Source organism: Nomascus leucogenys, chromosome 7b (assembly GCF_006542625.1).
Source record: "Nomascus leucogenys isolate Asia chromosome 7b, Asia_NLE_v1, whole genome shotgun sequence".
Lineage (NCBI taxonomy): Eukaryota > Metazoa > Chordata > Mammalia > Primates > Hylobatidae > Nomascus > Nomascus leucogenys.
Genome location: NC_044387.1, coordinates 9,911,687 through 9,939,424, shown reverse-complemented (window position 1 = coordinate 9,939,424; position 27,738 = coordinate 9,911,687). Strand labels below are relative to the sequence as shown.

At 40.4% G+C, this 27,738-nt stretch overlaps 1 protein-coding gene across 4 annotated transcripts in view; it reads right to left on the bottom strand.

Annotated features, from left to right (window-relative positions):
• Positions 1–27,738, bottom strand: part of MRTFA (myocardin related transcription factor A) — a 224,561-nt gene that overhangs the window by 162,847 nt on the left and 33,976 nt on the right. For 2 of the 4 annotated variants that reach the window (XM_030815486.1, XM_030815488.1), the window contains exon 2: positions 20,989–21,050. The exons of the other annotated variants lie outside the window; for them this stretch is intronic. The gene's annotated coding sequence lies outside the window, so the exon portion shown is untranslated. The remainder of the gene's footprint in view (positions 1–20,988; positions 21,051–27,738) is intronic. 4 annotated transcript variants of the gene reach the window in all.

Below are 27,738 nucleotides of genomic sequence, written 5' to 3'. Positions count from 1 at the left end.
ACACCTGAAATGGATTAACTGTGTAGTCTGTGAATTTTATCTCAATAAAGCTGTTTTTTTTAAAAAGGAAATCAAGTAGTTAACACTTCTGTATTACTCCGTTTTCACGCTGCTGATAAAGACATGCCTGAAACTGAGAAGAAAAGGTTTAACGGACTTACAGTTCCACACTGCTAGGGAGACCTCACAATCACAGCAGAAGGCAAGGAGAAGCAAGTCGCGTCTTACATGGATGGCAGCAGGCAAAGAGAGAGCTTGTGCAGGTAAACTCCCGTTTCTAAAACCATCAGCTCTCATGAGACTCATTCATTATCATGAGAATAGCGCAGGAAAGACCCGCCGCCCCTGTAATTCAATCACCTCCCACCGAGTTCCTCCCACAACATGTGGGAATTGTAGGAGTTACAATTCAAGATGAGACTTGGGTGGGGACACAGCCAAACCATAACAACTTGCTATAACATGGATGAGCCCTGAAAGCACTATGCTAACTGAAAGAAGCCAGACACAAAAGACCACATATTGTATTATCCAATTTATATGAAACGTCCAGAATAGGTAAATCCACAGAGATAGAAAGTAGATTAGTAGTTATCTGGTGTTAGGGAGAGAGAGAAAAGGGAGAGGGAAGGAGTATGAAGTTTCTTTTTGGGATGATGAAAATGTTCTGGAATTGGACAGTGGTGGCAGTTGCACAATCTTGTGAAAATATTGGAAACCACTGAATTGTATTTTTGTTTTTGTATTTTTGTTTTTTTGTTTTGCTTTGCTTTTTGAGACTGAGTCTTGCTCTGTCACCCAGGCTGGAGTGCAGTGGTGCAATCTCAGCTCACTGCAACCTCTGCCTCCCAGGTTCAAGCGATTCTCCTGCCTCAGCCTCCCAAGTGGCTGGGACTACAGGTGTGTGCCACCACACCTGGGTAATTTTTGTATTTTTACTAGAGACAGGGTTTTACCATGTTGGCCAGGCTGGTCTCAAACTCCTGACCTTGAGTGATCTGCCTGCCTTAGCCTCCCAAAGTGATGGGATTACAGGCATGAACCACCGCGCCTGGCTGAATTATGTACTTCTGAAAGGTGAATTTTATAATATGTGATTAATATCTCAATTTTTAAAAATGAAAGCCAGGCATAGAATCCCATGCCTGTAATTCCAGCACTTTGGGAGGCCAAGGTAGGAGAATCATTTGAGCCCAGGAATTCAAGACCAGACTGGGTAACACAGAGAGGCCCTGTGTCTTAAAAAAAAAAAAAAAAAAAAAAAAAAAAAAAAGATATTCAGTAGAAGATTCAGATTTAATAAATATTTTGGCTAGGAGTGATGGCTCATGCCTGTAATCCCAGAACTTTGGGAGGCTGAGGCAGGAGGATCACTTGAAGCCAGGAGTTTGAGACCTATTTAAAAATAATAATATTTTTACTATTGCATCAAGGATATTTTTATTTTTTTTATAGAGATGGGAGTCTCACTATGTTGCCCAGGCTGGTCTTGAATTCATGGGCTCAAATGATCCTCCTGCCTTGGCCTCCCAAAATCCTGGGATTACTGGGACAAGCCACTATGCCAGGTCTCTGTACCAAGGACATTTGTAAGTGCAACTATTCTTTTTCTTCTCCTGTGAGTGCATGGTGGTAAAAACAAACAATGACCATGATACAGTCTGATGCCACTCTCTCAACTTGTGCTAAGGTGCCAGCAGTCTTACTCGTCATTGCTTTTGCATCATCAGTGAAAAAAGCAGTAACATTTTAACATTATCATAAAAACACAGTTAGCCCTCTGTATCCATTGGTTCTGCTTCTGTGTATTCAACCAACCACGGATTGAAAATATTCATGGATAAAAGTGAATGGCTGCATCTATACTGAACATTTACAGACTTTTTTTCTTACCATTATTCCCCAAACAATACAGTACAACAACTATAGCATTACACTGTATTAGTTATTATTATTATTATTATTATTATTATTATTGAGATGGAGTCTTGCTCTGTCACCCAGGCTGGAGTGCAGTGGCGTGATCTCGGCTCACTGCAACCTTCGCCTCCAGGGTTCAAGCTATTCTCGTGCCTCAGCCTCCTGAGTAGCTGGGAGTACAGGCATGCACCACCACGCCAGCTAATTTTCGTACTTTTTGGTAGAGACGGGGTTTCACCATGTTGTCCAGGCTGGTCTCCAACACCTGGCCTCAAGAGATCCACCCGCCTCAGCCTCCCAAAGTGCTGGGATTATAGATGTGAGCCACCACGCCTGGCTTGTATTAGTTATTATAAATAATCTAGAGATGACGTGAAGTATATGGGAGGATGTAAGTTATATGCAAATACTACACCTTTTTACGTAAGGGACTTCAGCATCCATGGATTTTGGTATCCACAGTGGGGGTACTGGAACCAACCCTCCACGAATACTGACGAACGACTATAGTTGTGAACTTGTGACAACCAAAAGTGAAATCAGGGACCACCAGCAGTCCATCTGCAGACTCCACTTTGTGAACTCCTGGACTAGACTATAAACTAGAAACAGGAATCCAATTTATATTTACACATGAGGCAGTATTGTGTGTTAGAAAAGTAGCATGGGCTTAGGTTCAAATTCCAGAACTGCCATTTAGGTGATGAGAGCTTAACTCCTCCATGCCTAAGTTTCCTGTGGTATAAAATGAGGATTGTACCTACTAACAAAGTTACTATATGGATTAAATGAGATGAAGATCTAAAGTAACCTAAGGCTATCTGAAATTTAACAGGTGTTCAATAAATGTTAACTCCCTTCCCTGTTTTGTTCTCAACCAGCTCATTCAGCCCCTTGCACATAGAAGATGCTCAAATGCTCAGTAAATATTCGTAGAATTTAATTAGTACCTCACAGAGATCTATATAAGTCAAAGTTCTAAGATAAAATATAAATGTTAGATTTAGATATAAAATATTGAGATATGCTCAGGTATTTCTCAGAAAAATATACTCAGATTAAATTTTAAATTAAAAAATATTTTATAAAATGAGTCAAATATTTAAAAAATTATTTGCTTTCCAGGTGAGTAGCAGGAAAAAGTGAAATGGTATATGTTAAATGACACAATGTTCCACATCTTTGAATCAAAAAGCTTTCACAACCTGTATATCTCCATACCTCAACTATTTGAAATTCAGGTGATATAAACAATCCATGGTGACTTTTCTTCAGCCAATATGGTGATGAACAGCACCATTATTTTAGTCAAAGCATCTGATTTTACAAGCCAACACCACCACTTACTACCAGGGTGTATGACCATAGGTTATTAGGTTGGTGCAAAAGTAATTGTGGTTTTTTATTTTCAATAGCAAAACTGCAATTACTTTTTCACCACCCTAATATTTATCCCGATGAGTATAACAACAACTCTCACGAGTTAACTGTGAGGACTGAGTGACATACTACATGAGAAGCACTAACGATGCTAAGACAGTAATAGCTCAACAAACACTAAGCATTTTTTTCTAATTTAAATATACTCAACTGATATTTTTGTAGTATTCTTACATAGCATCTTGGCAACATACGTATAGATGTAATTTTTTTTTTTTTTTTTTTGAGACGGAGTCTTGTTCTGTCTCCCAGGCTGGAGTATGGTGGCATGATCTCGGCTCATTGCAACCTCCACCCCCTGGGTTCAAGCGATTCTCCTGCCTCAGCCTCCAAAGTAGCTGGGATTACAGGTGCGTGCCACCACACTCAGCTAATTTTTTTATTTTTAGTACAGACGGGTTTTTGCCATGTTGGCCAGGCTGGTCTCAAACTCCTGACCTCAGGTGATCCACCTGCCTTGGCCTCCCAAAGTGCTGGGATTACAGGCATGAGCTACCGGGCCCAGCCTAAAGATGTAATTATTTTTAAGTTACTCATTTCAGTATATGGATGTAATTATTTTAAGTTATTCATCTCAGTAACGTTTAGGTGAATGCTGATAATAACTCAGTAACTTTTAACTGAATGCTGATAATCCTAGCATCTCCCTAAATTGTTCAATTTACACCATAAATTTACTTTTCCCACCTTTTAAAGGGATAATGCTAGGGATTCTAAATTGTGGCATAAGTCTGGAATTCCTTAGATTACCCCTTTAGGAAGTGAAATTATGTTTCCAAGTCCAGACTTTGCCTTAAACTTCAAATTGTCCCAAAAATGGACTAGGGAAAATACACAAACTTTCTACCCCAACAGATATCTACCTTCAATATGTTAAGTGTATCTTTAAAAATATAAAACAGCTGTTAGGAAAAACCTCCAATATAATGTATACCTAAAGTAGTTTGTTTTCTGTCACCATTAAGATCATAATGAGGCCGAGCATGCTGGCTCACACCTGTAATCCCAACACTTTGAAAGGCCAAGGCAGAATGATGGCCTGAGCCCAGGACTTCATAACCAGCCTGAACAACATAGTGAGACACTCATCTCTATAAAATTTTAAAAATTAACTGGAGGCAAGTTGCGGTGGCTCACGCCTGTAATCCCAGCACTTTGCACTTTGGGAGGCTGAGGTGGGAGGATAGCTTGAGCCCAGGAGTTTGAGACCAGCCTGGGCAACATGGGGAGACCCCATCTCCACAAAAAATTTAAAAATTAGCCAGGCATTGTGGTGAGCACCCGTGGTTCCAGTTACTTGGGTTGCTGAGGTGGAAAGATCACTTGAGCCTGGGAGGTCGAGGCTGCAGTGAGCCATGATAATGACACTGCACTCACGCATTCCTGCCTGGGTAACAGAGTAAGACCCTTGTCTTAAAAAAAAAAAAAAAAGACTATAATGAGATTGAACAGAAAACTACAGCTCAGAATCCCAAATATTCCTGATATGAGTGAATTTCCAACTTGAAAGACTCCATTTTGGAATGAGAGAAAGCACAACTTTAAAGGATGTTAATAGACATTAACCATTTTACTTGATAATGATCAAATGTAACAAGATAAATACATAAAATAGACCACCATTTTCGCCACAAACATGGCATGTTTATGCGACCACTTCTAAACATCTCTGGGGCACTACCCATCTCTGACATGCCTTCAAAAGGTAGGTACAAGGAAGGGGCAGACACAGAGAAAAACATCCCTATTCAATCTACATCTGATTTTTTTTTTTTTTTTGAGACGGAGTTTCACTCTTATTGCCCAGGCTGGAGTGCAATGGTGCGATCACCACAACCTCTGCCTCCCAGGTTCAAGCGACTCTCCTGCCTCAGCCTCCCGAATAGCTGGGATTACAGGCATACACCACCATGCCCAGCTAATTTTGTATTTTTAGTAGAGATGGGGTTTCTCCATGTTGGTCAGGCTGGTCTCGAACTCCTGACCTCAGGTGATTGGTCCACCTCAGCCTCCCAAAGTGCTGGGATTATAGGCGTGAGCCACCAGGCCCAGCCTATATCTGATCTTTTTAAACCACTGTCTGGTAAGACTCCTGAGAATTCATGATCTTTTTTTCCCCCGAGACAGAGTCTTGCTCCGTCACCCAGGGTAGAGCGCAGTGGTGCGATCTTGGCTCACTGCAACCTCCACCTCCTGGGTTCAAGCAATTCTCCTGCCTCAGCCTCCCAAGTAGCTGGGATTACAGATGCGTGCCACCATGCCTGGCTAATTTTTGTATTTTTAGTAGAGACGGAGTTTCACCATGTTGGCCAGGCTGGTCTCGAACTCCTGACCTCAAGTGATCCACCCACCTTGGCCTCCCAGAGTGCTGGGATTACAGGTGTGAGCCACCAGGCCCGGACAGAATTCATGATCTTTTCAATAACACTACTCACTCCCACCCACATACCGCAGTTCAAAAAACACTGCTCTGGAGGAAAGTCGAACTTGAAAACTCAATTTAAAATGTAAAAAAACTCAGTACTCAGTAACTTCTTGGAGGAAAAAAGAAAATGAAACCAAGAAGGGAACATTAATCTATACTAAAGAGAAGAGATGGTATGTAACATCCTTTCCTCTAAGAATGACAGAAGGGCCAGGCGCAGTGGCTCATACCTATAATCCCATCGACTCAGGAGGCCAAGGCAGGAGGATCACTTGAGGCCAGGAGTTTGAGACCAGCACGGGCAATGTAGTAAGACCCCACCTCATTCTCTCAAAATTTTTTTTTAGAGAAGTAGCCAGTTGGGGCCAGGCACTGTGGGTCACACCTGTAATCCTAACACTTAGGGAGGCCGAGGCGAACAGATTGCTTGGGCCTAGGAGTTCGAGAAACACGGGCAACATGGTGAAACACCAGCTCTACAAAAAAAACCACAAAAATTAGCTGGGTGTGGTGGCACACACCTGTGGTCCCAGCTACTAGAAAGGCTGAGATGGGAAGATCACTTGAGCCCAGGAGGTCAAGGCTGCAGTGAGCCAGGATTGTGCCACCGAACTTCAGTCTGGGTGAGAATGAGACCCTGTCTCAAAAAAACTAAAATAATAAAAAATAAAATAAATAAAAAGCAGCCAAGCATGGTGGTGCATGCCCACAATCTCAGCTACTTGGGAGGCTGGGGTGGAAGGATAGTTTGAGCCCAGGAGCTCAAGACTGTGGTGAGCTGTGATCATGCCACTGCATTTCAGCATGGGTAACAGAGTGAGACTCCAACTCTAAAAAGAAGAATGGCAGAAAGGAAACTAACGTTAACAGGGAAAATATCCACAGCTAAGTCTGCTAATTTAAAGATGAATGCTAAGGAATTTCCAATTCTTGTGAAGGCATGCATATCTTGTGCTAATTCTCTTAAGATTTAAGATGAATAGCTAAAATAATTGTCATAATCTATCCCTCACTCCATTCTTCAGTTCTAAAAACCCTGTCTCCAAGAAGCTGGTCAAAAGCATACTTCCATCTAGTAATTTACACTTTCTTATTATACACAGTAAACATTTATTAAAAATAATAATATTCATAACAATAAACTTTGAAGGCATCCAACAATGTGGTGAGTGCCTGCCAGTATCATTCTAGTTTACAGCCTTCCTCAGAATCAAAGCATGTATAAAGAACATCTGAACGAGGGCAGTATAATACTTAGCAGGCAGTATTCTCACACAACCAATAAAGACACAAATGCTGGCCAGGCGCAGTGGCTCACCCCTGTAATCCCAACACTTTAGGAGGCCAAGGCGGGTGGATCACCTGAGGTCAGGAGTTTGAGACCATCCTGGCCAACATGGTGAAACCCTGTCTCTACTAAAAATACAAAAATTAGCTGGGCATGGTGGTGGGTGCCTATAATCCCAGCTACTTGGGAGGCTGAGACAGGCGAATCTCTTGAACCTGGGAGGTGGAGGTTGCAGTGAGCCAAGACGGCGCTATTGCACTCCAGCCTGGGCAACAAGAGTGAAACTCTATCTCAAAAAAAAAAAAAAAAAAAAAAAAAAGACACAAATGCTGTTATAGAGGGAAACCAAAGTCCTAACTATAAAACATAAAAACCCATGCACTTTTAGTAAGAATTCAATCATGTGTTACTGTGTAACATTACTGTGTTAATCAAGTACTTTTCAATCAAGGGAAAAATAATCAAAATATGGACAAGTAGTGATTTTATAATAAAAACACAACATATGAACCATATTCATTGTACTTCTTCAAAAACTAACATTAATGACTATTAGGATGAATCATTTTTACGACAGCAAGTATAGAAACATGTAAAAAAAAAATATGTAAGCCCAATAATTTTTTTTAAACTCATCCCATGTGATTTTTTTTCACTTTTCCTTTTTTGAGACAGGGTCTCATTCTGGCACCCAGACTGTAAAGCACCGGCATCATCATGGCTCACTACAGCCTCAAACTCCTGGGCTCAAGCATTCCTCCCACCTTAGCCTCCTGAGTAGCAGGGACTACAGGCGCATACCATCACACCCAGCTAGTTTTTGCATTTTTTGTAGAGATGAGGTCTTGCTACACTGCCCAAGCTGGTCTCAAACTCCTAGCCTCAATCGATCCTCCCGCCTTGATCTCTCAAAGTGTTGGGATTACAGGTGTCAGCCACTATGCCTGGTGACTTTTCCTAATTTTTAATTATGAAAGTTTATTTAAAATCCAGAAAAATGAAATGATAAACCCAAATATAACAATTTATGACATACTGCCATATTTGCATAAGATTTTAAGAAAGAGAATATTGGAGGTAAGTTGAAAGTTTCCCTCTTCATTCCACTGTCCTGTCTTCTCCTTCAGAAGTAAATATCCTGCTGAAGGTAATATAGCTTCTTTTAATCCACGTCTTAAAATAATTTTGCAGCATACATACGTTTTCCTTAGACAACACAGTATTGGATTGACTGATGTGTTTGTTTAAAAGATGGGGTCTCACTATGCTGTCCAGGCTACACTGGCACTCCTGGACTTAAGCAATTGTCCCGTCTCATCCTTTCATCTCAGCCTCCCAAGTAGCTGGGACTGTAGGCATGTTTTTATTTTGTCTTAAATGATCATAAGAGGTATCACATTTAACTGTTTGTAACTTGCTTTTAATTTTTATTCTTATTTTTTTTTAATAATAGAAACAGGCTCTCACAACATTGCTCAGGCTGGTCTTGAACTCCTGGCCTCAAGCAATCTTCCCACCTCAGCCTCCCAAAGTGCTGGACTACAGGCATGAGCCACCATGCCAAGCCACTTGCTTTCTTTTTTTTTCAACATAATGCTTCCAGGATGTATCTATATTGACACATGTAGACCTGATTTGTCCATTCTGACTGTACTAGAGCAATAGGTTGCATTAAAATGCCACTGCTTGCTTATCCATTTCTCCATAGCTTCCAAATTTTTTCCTATCACAAATACAAATGAAATTAAAATGCGTGTACATGTTTCCTTTTGCATAAATGGAAGGTTCACCATTTATGCAAAATATATATAAGATGTATATTTTGTACTGCTGGTTCATAGGACATATTCATCACCTTCACAAAATCTTGCCAAAAACTTTCTACAGAGCTCAATTTACACGCCCATCAGCAATGTATTAGGGTTTCTCTTTCCCCATATCCTTGTTAACAATTGGTAGTATTAGATTTTATAATATTTGCAAAATTTAAGTGTGTAAAATAGTATCCCATTGTTTGAGAAAGAGCCAACTTTATACTTTTATTAGGTATATGGGCTTTCCCTTCTGTAATATTTTTAGTTCTAGATTATAATATGTATAATATATATACAACTTATTCCTTTCTTCTGTGCATCCATAGAGTCAGACGCTATGGAATTTTACATATAACATTTAATCCTTCAATAGGAAAAAAAAGTTTTCTTTGCAATTATGATTTCCAAGTTGACATAAGCATTTAGATAAATGATGATACGGAGTATCTTTAATCAAGGCATCCCATGTATCAGAATTTCATATAGCTCTACTCAGCAAAAAAGACAGGTATCTTACCTACACAGATAATTTGGTCTTACTTGTTAGATAATAGCTTTACTGGTATATAATTCACATACTATAAAATTCACCCTTTCAAAGTATTCAACTCAGTGGATTTTAGTGTAATTTGCAAAGCTGTGGAACCATCACTACTAGCTAATACACCTTCTTTACCTTAAAAAGAAGGCCCATTCCTATTAAGTGGTCATTCTCCATTCCCCTTTCTTCCAGCCCCCAGCAACTACTAATCTACTTTCTGTCTCTATGGATTTGCCTATTCTGGACATTTCACATAAATGGGATCATACAGTTTGTGGTCCTTTATGACAGGCTTCTTTCACTTAGCATAATGTTTTCAAGGTTTATCCATGTGGAAGCATGTATTGGTACACCATTCCTTTTCATTGCCAAATAATGTTCAACTGTATAGCTATACCACATTTTATTTATCTACTCATCAGCTGATGGGCATTTGGACTATTCCATTTTTTCCCTATTATGAATAATGCTATTATGAATATTCATGAAAAGTTTCTGTGTTGGTATATTTTTTTAATTCTCTTGAGTATATTTGAGAGGAGTTGTTAGTCAAATGGTAACTCTACATTATGCCATCTGACTTTAACACTAAGCAAATTTTAGCACTATGACATACATCAGGGTGCTGAATTCCTATGAGTTGCTTTAATCCTCTTCCCAAAAAAATTCATCAATTTGCTCTTATTCATAGTCTAAAAAAAACTTCCCAAGGTTACTTCCTTCAATACAGCCACAGAACGAAGCTTTTAACTTTATACACACATACACACACACACACACACGCACCCTTTTCTATAATGTAAAGCAGTCTAACTTTGATTCCCTGGGAAACTGCACTGTTTGTTCAAAAATCAAGGTAAACCTATCTAACATATGAATACCATTAGCTCCTTTAAGGTTACAATTAAAGTTGCCCGGAACTCAGTTCATTATGTTACAGAGACAGAGTATGCACATTATGGCTCTTTCTGTATGAAAAAAAGGCTGATGGCAATCTGGCCATGAGTACACAGGGGTGAGCTGAACAGTGCCCTTAGGTACTACAATGGTAAGAGTCTCATTGGAGTGAAGCAGCTAATAGATTTAGAGCACATCCATGTCTTTTGCCAAATGAGGCAAAATAAAGTAAAAAGTCTTTAACAAATGGGGCTATGAAAGAGCCTGAAAAGCCTGAGAGCTACAAAAGAGCTCTATTACTAATATTCTTCCCTGATTAAAAAAACAGAGCTTTGTTTTGCCTATAACAGATGTCTATCAATCCTCCCAACAACTTGAAGGCAAATATAGTCACATGACAGCTAATTAGCATTTCAGAGAAAAAAATTATGATATTTAGTGAAAAACAAAATGTGTAATAATGAAACCATAGCTCCCTATGGTGACGCTAGGGGTCCAGCTCACAAACTAGGCAGTCAGCACTTTGGTAACCTCATCTTTTCTAAAGCTAAAGTTTCCTGCAGAAGTGCCTCAAGACCAAAGAAGAGGACAATTCCCCAGCTTTACCTCTGGCTGGATTAGGCAAACTCAAGCCACAAAACATAATACAAAGAGAATGTTGCAAGTAATCAGCCCTGCAATTCAAGGAAAGCACAGTAAAGCAGAATCAAAAGACTCTCTAGGTCAGGGGTTCCCAACCCCTAGTCCATGGCCTGTTAGGAACCAGGCCACACAGCAGGAGTGTGCAGTGGGGAGCAACTATTACGGACTGAGCTCCATCTCCTGTCAGATCAGCAGCGGCATTAGATTCTCATAGGAGCACAAGCCCTATTGTGAAATGCACATACAAGGGATCTAGGTTGCATCTTTCTTATGAGAATCTAATGCCTGATGATCTGAGGTGGAAGAGCTTCATCCCAAAACCTTGCCCCCCTGCCCCAGTCCATGGAAAAACTGTCTTCCACGAAACTGGTCCCTGGTGCCAAAAATGTTGGGGACCACTACTCTAGGTGGATCATAAGATCATAACCACAGAGCAGTTCACAGAAAGTGCACAGGACGAGGTGCTCATCTCCAGTTTTCATCCCCATAGTGGTATATATAGTATTTGTCATCTGCATAGTATTTTGTATGTCCAGACTATTTTATAATCACAATTCTGGAATTATTTCATCACAATAATTGAGTGTGACAGATTAAAATTTACTGTCCTTCTAAGCATTCAGATTACAGTAGATGGGAAAAAAATCGGGATGGCAGAACAGAAAAACAGACTCTTGTAAGGTCTCAAAACCTTGTCAAAAAGATGATAGAATTTCTGAATTTTAGGGTTTGAAGAAATCTAAAGTCTCCAATGGTTTCAGATGCTGAACAAACTAAAGCTCAGAAGGGTTGTAAGCAATTTGCCCAAGGTCTCCAAATAAGTAAATGGCAAAGCCAGGAGAACCCAGACGTCATGACTCCCAAGTCAACCTTTCCATACATACGACCATAGTGCCTTTTCCAAAAGCAAATAATAAAATAGATGCGGAGGATCCTGAGCTGTCTGGCTCAGCACATTATCTTGTCTTTCAAAATGCTAAGTCTCAGCCAGGCGCGGTGGCTCATGCCTGTAATCCCAGCACTTTGGGAGGCTGAGGCGGGAGGATCACCTGAGGTTGGGAGTTCGAGACCAGCTTGATCAACATGGAGAAACCCTGTCTCTACTAAAAATACAAAATTAGCCAGGTGAGGTGGCACACGCCTGCAATCCCAGTTACTCGGGAGGCCAAAGCAGGAGAATCACTTGCACCTAGGAGGCAGAGGTTGTGTGAGCCAAAATAGCACCATTGCACTCCAACCTGGGCAACAAGAGTGAGACTCTGTCTCAAAAAAAAAAAAAAAAAAAAAAAGCCAAGTCTCTTGAGCTGGGCACAGTGGCTCAAGCCTTAATCCCAGCACTTTGAGAGGCTGAGGGGGGTGGATCACTTGAGGTCAGGAGTTTATGACCAGCCTAGCCAACATAGGGAAACCCCATCTCTACTGAAAATACAAAAATTAGCTGGGTGTGGTGGCGCACACCTGTAGTCCCAGCTACTTGAGAGGCTGCGGTGGTAGGATCGCTTGAACCTGGGAGGTGGAGGTTGCAATGAGCCAAGATCGCACCACTGCACTTCCAGCCTGGGCAAAAGAACAAGACTCTGTCTCAAAAAAAAAAGTCAAGTCTCTCCTCATATTCACTTACCAAAAAAACAAAAATATTACTACAAGTCCAGAGAAGTAATTACTTCTGCCAATCTGAAGGGAAGAGGAAACAAGGCGGTCCAGTCCTCAATGCTGCTGAGCAGGAGGGCTCCATGGTATAACTTGTTCTAGATGTCTGAGGTCGATGATTACTACTTTAATTTTTAACTTGTATGTAAAACATTATATAAACTTTTATAAAAATCACATAGGCTAAATTTATAACAAAAAGTTATATATGCTGTATGATTCCACTTATGTGAGGTACCTAGAGTGGTCAAAATCATAGACACAAAGTAGAATGGTAGTTTCCAGAGGGAAGGAGGGGGAGGGAATAGTGACTTATTTGTTTAATGGGTATAGAGTTTCAGTTTTACAAGCTGAAGAGTTCTGGAGATGGATGGTGATGATAGTTGCACAACATTATGAATGTATATAATACCACTGAACTACACACTTAAAATGATTAAGATGGTAAATTTCATGTGTATTTTACCACAATAAATGAAAGTGGGGGAAAGAAAGTAATAGTGAGGACGACATGACCAGAATAACATTTTAAAAGCATCAATTAGACAGCTAAAAGAACAGAGCTAGGTGATGGCAGGGGATGAGAGGCAGCAGAGAATGCAATTAGAAGGCTACTGGAGAAGTCTAGGAGAGAGATGAAGGTGGCTTAGCCAAAGGCAATAGTTGAGCAGAGAGATATAGTAAGACTTGGGATATATTTCAAAGCCTGAGTTAAAATTTCATGAACATATATCCTAACACAGTATTTTTAACTGCAATTCATAATACACTGGCCACAGAATCAATTTCCTAGGCCAACATCAACATCTTGCAATTAAATAAAATGGAATAAAATAGAAATGACCAGATTGCACTGCACCTAATAAGGGTATTATTTCATGAAACTTTTGTTTTAGATATCGATACACTTATGTGTGTATTAGGTCTCAATGTAAAATACATCTTGAACGATGAACCACAGCCAAAAATGTTTGAGAAACATTGCCCTAGAGACTGATAAAATGGTAGGTGGAAGTTGAGAATGATTATTATTTTTTTATCTTCGTCAAAGTCCTTACTAGGCTCAAGTGAAACAAGCTACCACAAGTTACATACCTAATAAAATCTTATTGATCTGCCAAACAAATACATCATTTGCTCTTAAAAAAAAAAGAAGGAAAGAAAGAACAGTACAAACAATAACCAGGCATCACTGGAATGCGAGGCACAAATTGTATGATTTCCATCAACCATGAAGATACAAAGATTACTAAAGGAATAATGCCAATCTTCTTTAACCACTAAACCACTCTAGCCATTCAACTACTCTTACTTTTAGAAGTTAAACCCTACCAAAACACATTCATAATGGCAAACGCCCTCAGAATCTTCAGGAAAATACCTTACTCCCCCAACTGAGAAAATATGGCCTAATTCCCCTTGAATAATTCAGAGATTACATACTACAGCTCTGAAGGATTTGTTCAAAAAGCTTCCTGCCATGAGCACTCTTTTTTTCATTGATCAAGACTTTATTAAAAATAAGCTGTCCAAAATTATTTGACCTTTATGGAATAAACCAACAAGTTCAGGCAGCAGGCTTCATTTCCTCTGTGGTAGGTTTTTTTTCAGCTGCTGATGTCTTGGTTGGTAGCTGCTGCCCTTTTTCCCACCAGAGGTTTCTCCTGCTTAACAACAACAACCTTCTTTCCTTTCTTCGCTACCACAAGCTTCTTGACTGCAACCCCCTCTCTCATCTGATTTGGCCTCTAGTACAGCAGTACTAGAAGGACACACTCCAACATTTTTTTTTTTTTTGAGACAGAGTCTCGCTCTGTCGCCCAGGCTGGAGCGCAGTGGCGCAATCTCGGCTCACTGCAACCTCTGCCTCCCAGGTTCAAGCGATTTTCCCGCCTCAGCCTCCTGAGTAGCTGGGATTACAGGCATGCGCCACCATGCCCAGATAATTTTTGTATTTTTAGTATAGATGGGGTTTCACCATGTTGGTCAGGCTGATCTCGACCTCCTGACCTTGTGATCCACCTGCCTCGGCCTTCCAAAGTGTTGAGATTACAGGCGTGAGCCACCGCGCCCAGCCTCAACTTTTTTTATAACTAAGATAAAACATTATCTACTGATTTACCAAAGTATTTAGCTTAATTTCTCAACAGTGACGCTACTGGCATTTTGGGTGAACAATTCTAAGTTTTCTCCACCAAATGCCAGTGGTGCATCTCCCACCCACAGTCACTTAACAACCAAAAACGCCTCCATACTTTTCCAAATACTCTTTGGATATATGGTACCTTCCCTATTGAGAACCACTGAAAAATTTAGTTGGTAACTGTACTTAGATCAATAGATTGCCACTTAATGAACTGTGGCCTCCAATTCAGGTCAGAGATGTAAGGTAGTAACAGTGCCTTGAATTTAACCATTTCCAACGTACACATTAAGATCATATAGTCTGGGCCAGGTGCATTGGCTCACACCTATAATCCCAATGCTTTGGGAAGCCGAAGCCAGAGGACTGCTCGAGCCCAGGAGTTCGAGACCACCCCGGGCAACATGGCGAGACTCCATCTCTACAAAAAATTTAAAAATTAGCCAGGCATAGTGGCACATGCCTGCAATCCTAGCTACCGAGAAGGCTGAGGCAGGATGACTGCTTGAGTCCAGGAGTGCAAAGCTGCTGTGAGCTATGACTGAGCCACTGCATTCCAGCCTGGGGCAACAGAGTAAGACCTTGTCTTTGGGGAAAAAAAAAAAAAAAGATCATATAGTCTGAGGTAGAAATAATATTTACCATTTTTTTCATAGCACTACGCAGTGCCGAAGTGTTATATTCAAAGTAATATGCAGCAAATATGCAGACATGGTGGGGGGGTGTATGGTTAACATATGGATCCTACAAGTATCCTAAAAAAGTGAATCTAAATCTCCCTCCAAGATTGGGACAGAGATAATTATAGTAGGAATGTCTATGATTATTTCCTTGAGCAACGTCTATGAGGTACATTTATATGTTTATGTATACATGTACAGCTTATAAAGGAAATAATCATTGCCTACTACGTGACAAGTGTTATCAGACTGAGAAGAATAATATAGAGGCTTAATGAACATCTGTGACCAAAAAAAGTGCCAAATGCCTATTTAATCCTCATAAAAACTTATGAGGTATTACAATTCTATTTTACAAAGGAGAATAGTGAAGTACAGAGAGGTTAAGTAACTGCTGGGCCTGGGTTCAAACCCAGGTAACTCCAGACCCCTCAGTAAGAGCTGTACTGTTCCAAGGGATACATGAAAGACTGGAGGAAGGAATTTTAAAAGCAGGAAAGAACTTGTCTGAAAACTATGAAAAATGTTAATAATGTCTGCTAAATGCTAATAATGTCTACTAAAGACCAACTGTGAAAAGGTTGTCAGCAAAAATTCCTTATGACCCAAGGAACACGAGATTTGCATCCCAAGGCTCTTAAGCAACTGTATTTAAACTCTGCACTTAAAAATTCATATTACAAGCCCGGGCACGGTGGCTCACACCTTTAATCCCAGCACTTTGGGAGGCCGAGGCAGGCGAATCACAAGGTCAGGAGTTCAAGACCAGCCTGACCAACATGGTGAAACCCCGTCTCTAAATACAAAAATTAGCCAGGCATGGCAGCACGCACCTGTAATCCCAGCTACTCAGGAGGCTGGGGCGGGAGAATTGCTTGAACCCAGGAGGCGGAGGTTGCACTGAGCTGAGATCATGCCACTGCACTCCAGCCTGGGCGACAGAGCAAGACTCTCTCTCAAAAAAAAAAAAAAAAAAAAAAAAAAAAAAAAAATTAACATTACAAAGAAGCTTAAATTAAATGAATTCTGAATTTCGTTTTTTTGCATTTTTTGCATATTGTCTTCCACATAATACTCAATTTTTAAACACTGTTAGCCAGGTTAGTTTGTTGCTCTAAGAAGATGTATTGCTACTGCGACAACTACATGGCACTTCTGTACAAGAGATATCAAAAGTAAATAATCAGTATGGCTGTACAGATTATGTATCACTAAGGGGAAAAGACAGTTTACAATGGATAAATCTGGCAGACAGGAACTCAACCAAATGATGAGATTTAACATCACCATTAATGAGACAAACCAACATGGTAGGTAAGCCTTTAAAAAGCCCCAGTGTAGCCGGCCGTGGTGGCTCATGCCTGTAATCCCAGCAATTTGGGAGGTCAAGGTGGGTGGATCACAAGGTTAGGAGTTTGAGACCAGCCTGGCCAACATGGTGAAACCCCGTCTCTACTAAAAATACAAAAATTAGCCGGGCATGGTGGCACACACCTGTAATCCCAGTTACTCAGGAGGCTGAGGCGTAAGAATTGCTTGAACCTGGGAGGCGGAGGTTGCAGTGAGCCAAGATCACACCATTGCACTCCAGCCTGGGTAACAGAGCAAGACTCCGTCTCAAAAAAAAAAAAAAAAAAAAAGGAAAAGCTCAAGTATACGACAATATTCACATCTTTTACTGAGCATCTGAATACTTATGCACAGAGCGGAATTCTCCAAATTAGCTAATATCTAGTCTGTATACATACACAAGAAATAACCAATAAATTATTCCCTTTAAAAATAAATAGCAGCCGGGCACGGTGGCTCACGCCTGTAACCCCACCACTTTAGGAGGCCAAGGCAGGCAGATCACAAAGTCGAGAAATCAAGACCATCCTGGCCAACATGGTGAAACCCCATCTCTACTAAAAAAAATACACAAAATTAGCCGGGCGTGGTGGCACGTGCCTGTAGTCCTGAGGCAGGAGAATTGCTTGAACCCGGGAGGCAGAGGTTGCAGTGAGCTGAGATGGCGCCACTGCACTCCAGCCTGGCGACAGAGCAAGACTCCATCTCAAAAAAAAAATAAATGAATAGCAAATGAAGTGAACAGAAAACCCAGAAATAATAACGAGCTCTTACTGAGAGGCCTGAGGCATTATAAAATAACAACTTTCCACTCCGGCCTGGGCAAAAGAGCGAGACTCTGTCTCAAAAAGAAAAAAAGGTAACAACTGTCAAAGAAAAAAATAACTTTGAATAAAAGCTAAATCCCTTCTTTTCAAGGTTACACTTTTTAAAAAGTGTTGAGAAAATGTAATAAAAATAACAAAAGAGTGGTATGTTTGACCAGTAATAAGAAACTAATATATAAAGAGGAGGAGGAAAGAAGACGTGCAATACGCAGAGTGGTGGAAAACCTCATGAGTGGAAGAAGATTAAATCTGATGCAGAACTTAATAAAATGTGCGCCTTACTTCAAAGGAAGTTAAAAAATGGTGTTTACAAGGGATCTTTCTGAGGTATTGGAAATGTAATACTGGAGTGGGGTAATGGTTGCACATCTCCACAAAATTACTAAAAATAAACTGTACACTTCAAACAGGCAAATTCTGTAGTATATAAATTATACCTCAATAAAGTTATTTTTAAAGAACTAATATTTGTTCAACAAAGAAGGAAAAATTATATTAAGTTTATCTCACTAAACCATAAAAAGGAAGTGGCCAAGGGGAAAAGTACAGTAATTCATTCAATAGACAGAAAAATAAAAATGGAAAATGCATAGATTAAGAAATGTTAATGTGTCCATTTCAGCCCTTGAAAGGACAGTATAGTATCTCCAGGTAATTCTGCTGCTCTTAATCAGATTTTCTTCTCCTTTCACAGATATATGCACAAGTCCAAAGGAGAAGGAAGACTTCAGTTTAACTGCATATCACCTAGGAAAGAGCTGAACAATTTATTCTGACCCCCAATTACTGCATGACTGAAAGACACAGAGATGGTATCTCCCATGAGAGAAGAATTTCAAGAGAAAATTTAAAAACAGAAAATCAAATTTATAATTGTTTTAAAAGAGCGTGTGGACCAGGCATGGTGGCTCATACCTGAAAATCCCAACACTTTGGGAGGCCGGGGTAGGAGAATCTCTACAAAAAAAAAAAAAAATTTTTTTTTTTTTAATTAGCCAGGCGTAGTGGAACACACCTGCAGTCCTAGCTACTCTGGAGGCTGAGGCAGAAGGATCACTTGAACCCAGGAGTTCAAGGCTACAGTGAACTGTAGTTGTTCCACACTGCACTCCAGCCTGGGTAATAAATTAAGACCCTGTCTCTTAATTTAAAAAAAAAAAAAAAAAAAATCTGTGGAAATTTTTTTTTTTTTTGGAGACAGGGTCTCACTCTGTCACCCAGGCTGGAATGCAGTGATGCAATCACAGCTCACTACAGCCTCTACCTCCCAGGCTCAAGCAATCCTCCCACCTCTGCCTCTCTAGCAAATGGGACTACAGGCACATGTCACCATGCCCGGCTAATTTTTTTTGGCGTTTTTCGTAGAGACAGGATTTCGCCATGCTGCCCAGGCTGGTTTCAAACTCCTAGATTCAAGCAATTCATCCACCTCAGCCTCCCAAAGTGCTGGAATTACAGGCATGAACTACCACACCCAGCCTGGTAATTTCTTTACAAGCATAATGACAAGAGTCAATTCCCTCAACCAGGTGAAACAGCCAAATGGGGAATTTTCTTGGTATTTCTGAAGAAGATTAATTTGCATTGGCTCAGGGACTTTTGCAGAAGTTTCCCAAAACAGCAGTACTGTACTTTTTTACTCCATTTGCAGATACAGAGATCAAGCAAAACTGCACCTATAAACAACCCCAATCCACACTTGCTTTGAGCTCTGAAAATGTTAACCTACACTGACCTCTCCTGCACCAACTTCAGCAAATCCTAGGTCAAGAGCCTCAACTTCGCAAAACAGCACAGGTGTCTCTAATTTCAAACCCGCTAGTCTCCACCCTGCCTTTGGCTAATCAGTAGCAAGGCCCCCCCCAAAAAAATTAACTCATATAATTATTTTCTTTCCTTCTCCAGAAAACAAATGAAATAACATAAAACACTACACAAGTCTATTTCTTCTAAATGGCTATTATAAATAGTTCAAGACACTGAGTCACAATATTATTCACCTAGACTTGAAAAGCTGTAATATTAATGAACTTGATATATTTCAATAAAAGAACGTACATGAAAATTTACAGTACAATGCCTAATTCCAGCAGGAATTCAACAGAAGTTGGTACCTTTCTTTACTTTCCATTAATTTTTATCACACAGTATTTCCATGGAATAGTTTATTACCCCAATATAAAAGTAGAACAATAGAAAAAAGATACTTTACGGACTGACCACACAGATCACACCCAGAAAATTCAGACCACTAGATGATGACAAAGGATTCATTTACAGAAGTTAAACTTTAATCTACCGTCTCCCCCTCCTTCCTAGACAGCAGTGTCAATTCCAAGGCCATGTTCCTTCTGCTATAGGAAGTGGCTACACTGTTTTTCCCTGTAGCAATGTACTAAAGGTTTCTCTTCTTTGTGACTGAGAGAAAGCCAGTCTCAAGAACCTGTGCTAAGTGTAGATGCAGCAAGAGTCCAGACTGACATCAACCCATAGAACCCCACACACTAGTTTATAGGATTCCTGGTTGGGGAGTTCTGTTTTGACTGTCAAGTTTACTCTCCAACTGAGCCAGGTCTCCTGTACCAATAAGCAAGGGGAATCTCAACATACTTATGGTGATAGAAAACTAGAACTACATGAACTAGCACTAGCCTTTACCTTGACAGGAAATACTCTGACAGAAATAGTTGTGCAGAGCTGCGTGAACTGCCATCTATAGCTCTTTTTGCGGGCACCTGACATAAGACAGATATATAAGCCAAAGCTCTATCTGCTGTACTTTTGTTCAGGCCCAGGAGCTTAAGATAGGAACAAAGCATGCTGTGTCAAATCAAACTCTAGTGGTTACAGATGGACAGATCCTGTCATCAGTAACAAAATTTACAGCTGCCAGTAATGGCCTGGCTACTGTCTAGTCAGGTCCTTTGTTGCATTTAGTCTACCATTCATGCAGGCTACTGATTTTTAGAGTGATCAGAATAAGCTAGCCTACCATTACCCACTACCCTAAATTGGTTTACATATAATGGCTCCAACACAAAAACTTCTGCCCTCAAGGACTGGATTAAAGAAGTAGGGGTATGTGTGGGTGGGTACATGTGTAAATTCATGGTTCTGTTCTAGGACCACCAAAATTTTACATTGGTTATGCTGTTTCTCAGCATTCTCTACATTCTAACGAGATACTAGATGTAGTCCACAACATTAAACCACGGGACAGACCATCAAGAGGCATGATGAGTGAGACTGAAAAAGATAATGTTTCCCCAAACAATAGTCAAATCTGATCTATTCTAGGTCAGTATAACTGAAGACACTAACGACCACATTAGGAAAGGAGGGAAGGAAGAGTAAATAAATCTGGGACCTACCTTGCTTACAATTCCCACAGACAGATGAAATTCAATTCCATGCCAATCATACCCTTCGATCACTACAACACAAACAGAAAAATAAAAGTTCATGCAATATAAACAGTTCTTCCCATTCCTAAAAGGCATTTGGTTTCAAAGGTAAGAAGCTGTTTCTTATCTCCTTTGAATCCTCTCCATGCACACAACAGTGTTAAGAGTTCTGTCACTGGTTTAAAAAAAAAAAAAAAAAAAAGTGGAGTTAATAATAGGTAACACTGATTGGGCACTTTCTATATGCTAGATACTGTTGCAAGTGCTTAAATATTAAAACTAATTCTCACAACAACTCTATGAGACAAGTGTTTTTATTAACTCATTTTATATCCAAATGACAATCGTCCTATACCTCTGAAAACTGCTCTTATTGGTGTTAATGCCTTTCTTTTTTTTTTTTTTGGACACAGAGTCTCGCTCTGTCGCTGGGCTGGAATGCAATGGCGCAATCTCAGCTCACTGCAACCTCTGACTCTCGGGTTCAAGCAATCCCCGTCTCAGACTCCCGAGTAGGCTGAGACTACAGGTGCGTACCATTACGTCCAGCTATTTTTTTTTGTATTTTAGTAGAGATGGGGTTTCACCATGTTGGTCAGGATGGTCTCGATCTCCTGACCTCGTGATCCACCTGCCTCGGCCTCCCAAAGTGCTGGGATTACAGGTGTGAGCCACCGCGCCTGGCCGAGAAATGCCTTTTAAATAAACATAGGCAATCTCTACCACCGTAGTTGGGTTATCATAATGGTTTGTATGTGTAAGTGTTCTATATTCATCATTTACTTCTTGAGTCCTCACAATGTGATGAGTACTAATACCAGGTGCTGAAGAGGATTCATTCTCTTCCCTTAAGGAGTTGAGAAACTAGCTGGACAGATCAGACAAAACAAAAAACAGTTCAAGAAATGGAAGTGCTTATTATAAGGCATAATACAGCCTCTTTGTGCAATCATTCACAGTAAAAAATCAGTAAGCTCTGGGGAAAAGGGAGGAAGGCTTTACATAAGAGATGCTCTAAAGCTGGACCTTTAAAAATAAGTTAGATTAGCAAAGAGTGGAGAAAGTCTTTCCAGGCAAGGAAAAGAGAACAAAGACGTGACAACAGAGACAGAATCAGTGGTATATCTAAAGTCTTTTTTTTTTTTTTTTTTTTTTTTTTGAGATAAGGTCTCACTCTGTTGCCCAGGCTGGAGTGCAGTGGCATGATCACAGCTCACTGCAGCCTCAACCTCCTGGGATCACATAATTCTCCCATCTCAACCTCTCAAGTACATGGAACCACAAGCACACACTACCATGCCCAGCTAATTTTTGTATTTTTTATAGAAATAAGGTATCACTATGTTGCCCAGGTTCATCTCAAACTCCTGGGCTCAAGCCATCCTCCAACCTTGGCCTCCCAAAATGCTGGGATTACAGGCATGAGCCACCATGCCTGGCCCTGAAGGCTTTCATAATCTGATCCCACCCAGTCTCACTAGCCTTTGCTCTCTGGCCACTAACGTCCCTCCTCCTCCCCATTACCCACACCAAACTTCCTCCTAGAACATACTGTCTTGGATAGTTCTACTATTTCTCCTACTACCTAGAATGTTCTTTTTTCCATGGTGGGTAACATTAATCCTGGCACTCAAAAAAAAAAATAGCCTCTGTTGTAAATAATTTTTATTATTTAAGATCCAGCTGAGGCTGAGTGCCATAGCTCAGTTGGAAGAAGAAAGAAAGATAAAAGAAAATCAATTTAGAGGTTTGACTGTTTTCAAAAAAGGAGGGGAGAGAAACAATTCCCAATTAAATAAATGAACCGTGGTTTTTAAGCAGTCCACCTCAACAAATACGGTTACATATACCCTCAAACTGAACACCTAGGAAAAGTGCCTGTAATCCCAGCACTTTGGGAGGCCAGGGTGGGAGGATCACTTGAGGCCAGGAGTTCGAGACCAGCCTGGCCCCATCTCTACTAAAAATGCAAAAATTAGGCTGGGTGCAGTGACTCACGCCTGTAATCCCAGCACTTTGGGAGGCCAAGGCAGGCGGATCACTTGAGGTCAGGAGTTCAAGATCAGCCTGGCCAACATGGTGAAACCCTGTCTGTACTAAATACAAAATACAAAAATTAGCCGGGTCTGGTGGCGTGTACCTGTAGTCCCAGCTACTTGGAGGATGATGCACAAGAATCCTTGAACCTGAGAGGCAGAAGCTGCAGTGAGCCAAGATCGCACTGCTGCACTCTAGCCTGGGTAACAGAGCGAGACTCCATCTCAAAAACAACAACAACAAAAAAAATAGCTGGGAGTGGTGGTACACACCTGTAATCCCAGCTACTCGGGAGGCTGAGGCATGAGAATCACTTGAACCTGGGAGGTGGAGGTTGCAATGAGCCGAGATCACACCACTGCACTCCAGCAGCCTAGGCAACAGAGTGAGAGTGTCTCAAAAAAAAAAAAAAAAAAAAACAAGCCAACTATTACTCCACTCATCTCTCCTCCATGCTCTCATAGCATCTATTTCTCTGTTAACACAGTTAAAATATTTGGTTGTCCCCAGGTTTTCTTTTTCCTTTCTCTCTTACTTGTCTGAACAAGGATCATCTTCTATACAACTTTATATCTTCGCAAGACTTAGCAGTACCTGGCAAGTAACAGGTGCTCATTATATACTTGCTGATGGAAGGCCCAAGTGACCAGAATTTACAAAGTGAATAACGACCCATTTAAACAATCTGTTGTGTCAAAAGCTAGTGTACTTCTACATTCTCACGAATATGTCTGCTACATAATTACACCAACAATTCATGAACAAAAAATTAAAGTGGATTCACTAAAAACCACCAACTAGTTTTTGCTTGACAACACAACCAGGTCCTTATCCATGCCAACTAAGACATAAATGAAAGATAAACTAATTTATTTGATAATTTAAATATTATGGTTGGTGATCTTTCTTATTAAAACAGTGCCACAGCTTTGTATGTAGAGTAGCTAAAGGTATTTACATTGGCTTTAGTCATGGATAAGAGGTTACAAATTTAGAAGTCCAATACAAATCCAAAGTTTATTTTTAGAAGCTTTCCATATGGTAGGAGTTTAAGAAGTAAAACAGCAGCCTTTTCTCTGACGAAAGCAGAGGGTAGTAGAGTGCCAAAGGAGAAAACCCTCTCCTGACTCTGTGCCTGGCACTGTTCCATGCAGAGGAAGAAATGTGTAGGGTAAGTGAGAACCTCACTGAAAATCAGTCACCCAAGGCAACAGGCATTTTGAATGTCTGTGCTATTTGAAGGCTTAAGTATTAATTTTATACATGCCCATGTTCATTTAAAACATATTTATGGCTTGGAACTTAAAAAATGTTCTAATGTGCTAGTTTGTCCACATATTAATCGAGTCTGCCAGGTTTGAACATGCCAAGTTTAAAATATTCTCCAGATCATTATGCAAAGGTATGAGCTCAATCTTTTAGTCTCAGGAAAAGGAATTTAGGAGAGAATGACTAAAACAACAGTCCTTCAATGAAAGCTACAACAGAAAAAGTCAACTCCTAAATAGTGATGAGTTACTTTTTAAAAATACCTGACAGATTTCTTACATTAATCTCAAATTAAGATCCTGGATTTTAGCTCAAAGTTGTCAGACAATGTATTTTTTGGTGGTTGTTTCCCTCCCCCGCCCCTCCCCAGCATCCTAGAGAATGGATCTTGAAATTGATTGCTACATGAGACCATCTTATATAAAGGTTGTTTTAGTCATTCACTGACTAAGCCCCTTTAGAATCCAAGTCTAACTCACTTTATATTGAAATGAATTCTATTTTTATATGAACAGTATTATAAGCAAAATTCTCTCAATCTTTTATCAGCATTAGAGAAACACCAGTAAAACCTAGAATAACTACACTTTTATAACAAGAACCTCAGAAAGTAACACATCCAATATTTTCATTTTCAGTTGGGGATCTACAGCACAAGAGTTCAGTGACCTGATAAAAGAAAAATGGGCCAGAATCTGATTACTAGTCCAATGCATTTATTCTACTACATACTACTGAACACACTGTTTTTGAAATTACTACAGAAAAGTTTAAATATCCATTCCCTAACTGGGAAGATTTTAAAAATTAGATGTGTGTGCCCCCCAAAATTGGAAATATTGTTCCTTAAAAACTTGGGTATTACAGGCCAGGCACAGTGGCTCACAACTGTAATCCCAGTACTTTGGGAAGCTGAGGAGGGCGAATCACCTGAGGTCCCACGGGAGTTCAGCCTACCCAACATGGAGAAATCCCGTCTCTACTAAAAAAAACAAAAAAAAAAAAACAAAATTAGCCAGGTGTGGCAGCACACACCTATAATCCCAGCTACTCGGGAGGCTGAGGCAGGACAATTGCTTGAACCCGGGAGGCGGAGGTTGCAGTGAGCTGAGATTGGGCCATTGCACTTCAGCCTGGGCAACAAGAATGAAACTCCATCTCAAACAAACAAACAAAACTTGGGCATTAGAAAACTATAGCAATTATTTTCAATACTTTTGGCTCAATACATACACACATAGACTCTCCAGTGGAAATTTAGCTTTTAAAAGATTTCCTTACATTCCAAAGGGGATGAGAATAATTTTTATAATCTAAGAATGACATTATCCTTATCTTCTAAAAAATAAACTTCCCACAAAGAAAAAAAAGCAATTTCATAGAATTCTGGGTCTTCTTTCAAACAAGCACTTCTTTGGAAAGAATGCCACTGATCCATTTTAATTTAGGGGAACAGAATGCAAAGAATAAAAGGAAAGTTGCCAGGCACAGTGGCTCACACCTGTAATTCCAACCCTCTGGGAGGCAGAAGCGAGCCGACTGCTCGAACCCAGGAGTTTGAGACCAGACTGGGCAATATGGCAAAACCCCATCTCTACAAAAAATACAAAAATTAACCAGGCATGGTGGTGTTTGCCTAAAGTCCCAACTACTCAGGTGGCTGAGGTAGGAGGATCGCTTGACCCCGGGAGGTTGAGGCTGTAGTGAGCCATGATTACACCACTGCACCCCAGCCTGAGCGACAGAGTGAGATACACTATCTTTTTAAAAAAGAAAAGAAAAGAAATGAAGGGAAAGGAACAAAAATGGAATGAAGAGGGGAAAAAGGAAAAGGAAGAAAGACAAAAGAAAATCAATTTAGACGTCTGACTTATCAAAAAAAAGGAGAGGGAAAATAACAATTTCCAGTTAAATGAATAAACTGTGGGGATTTTTGGGAATTGTGGTTTTTAAGCAGTCCACCTCAACAGATATGGTTACGTATCTCCTCAAACTGAACACCTATGAAAAAAATCTTAATCTCTCTCTGCCTGATTCCTCTGTTTGCTCTTTCTTCTGCACCCAAAGAGAAGACTAAATAAACTAGGCCCCCTGAAACAAGTAAGGGAGGCAGAAATGCTAATCCATGTCATGTAGTCCCTGCAAAGTGCTGGTAATGACTAAAGCGATCCAAGAGTCTTAAAGGAGTCAAGAGAAACCACTGTGCTCCTAGGCATATCCATAACCTCCTACAAGAAGCAATACACTCTGCTGCCTTTCATATTCACCACAAATTTTTCCTTTCCGATTATCAGTGTGATGTGCATAGAAATTTTAAAGAACAGTTAAGGCAGGGCATGCTGGCCCACACTTGTAATCTCAGCACTTTGAGAGGCTGAGATTACATTTGATTAAGGTGACAAGAGGAAAATGGAAGCAATACCTGTATATATTAAAAAGGGAGAGAGAAAACAAAGAAGGCCTATGTAGCCTGCTAGTCAACCCAGATGCAGAATTCAACCAAACATGCTCATGTGCTCATTAAGGTACCATAACATATGCAATACTTTACAAAATAAAAAACTACAATCTTGGCCGGGCTTGGTGGCTCAGGCCTGTAATCCCAGCACTTTGGGAGGCCGAGGCAGGCAGATCACAAGGTCAGGAGTTCGAGACCAGCCTGGCCAACATAGTGAAACCCCGTCTCTTCTAAAAATACAAAAATTAGCCGGGCGTGGTGGCACACGCCTGTAGTCCCAGCTACTCAGATGTCTGAGGCAGAATAGCTTGAACCCAGAAGATGGAGGTTGCAGTGAGCCAAGATTGTGCCACTGCACTCCAGCCTGGGCAACAAAGCAAGACTCTGTCTAAAACAAAACAAAACAAAAAAACTACAATCTCAAACTGTCCACTTACAAGAAGAGTTTCAAACTCTATAATAGAGTTCCCAGTTTTCCCTTCATCTGCCAGCATCCCGTAACAAGCATCTCCTGTTTGATCATTATTAAGACTCAGACATAGTAGCTCCAGAGAAGTAGATATAGCTCTTTCCTTTTGAAACTGCAAAGCAAAACCCACTTTACAATTTTTAAGTTTTTGAACTTTTTTTTTGTTTTTTTGAGACACGGTCTTGCTCTATGGTGCAGACTGGATCACAGTGGCACATCTATAGCTCAATGCAATCTCAAACTCCTTGGTTCAAGTGCTCCTCCCTGCCTTCGCCTTCAGAGGAGCCAGACTACAGGCATGTGCCACCACGCCCGGCTGATTTTTTATTTTTGTAGAGACAGAGTCTGTTTTGCCCAGGCTGGTGTCAAACTCCTGGCTTCATGCGATCCTCCTGCTTTGACCTCCTAAAGTACTGGGATTACAGGCATGAGCCACCATGCCCAACTTCGAAATAATGTTTTTTAACACTTCTATTTTACTATC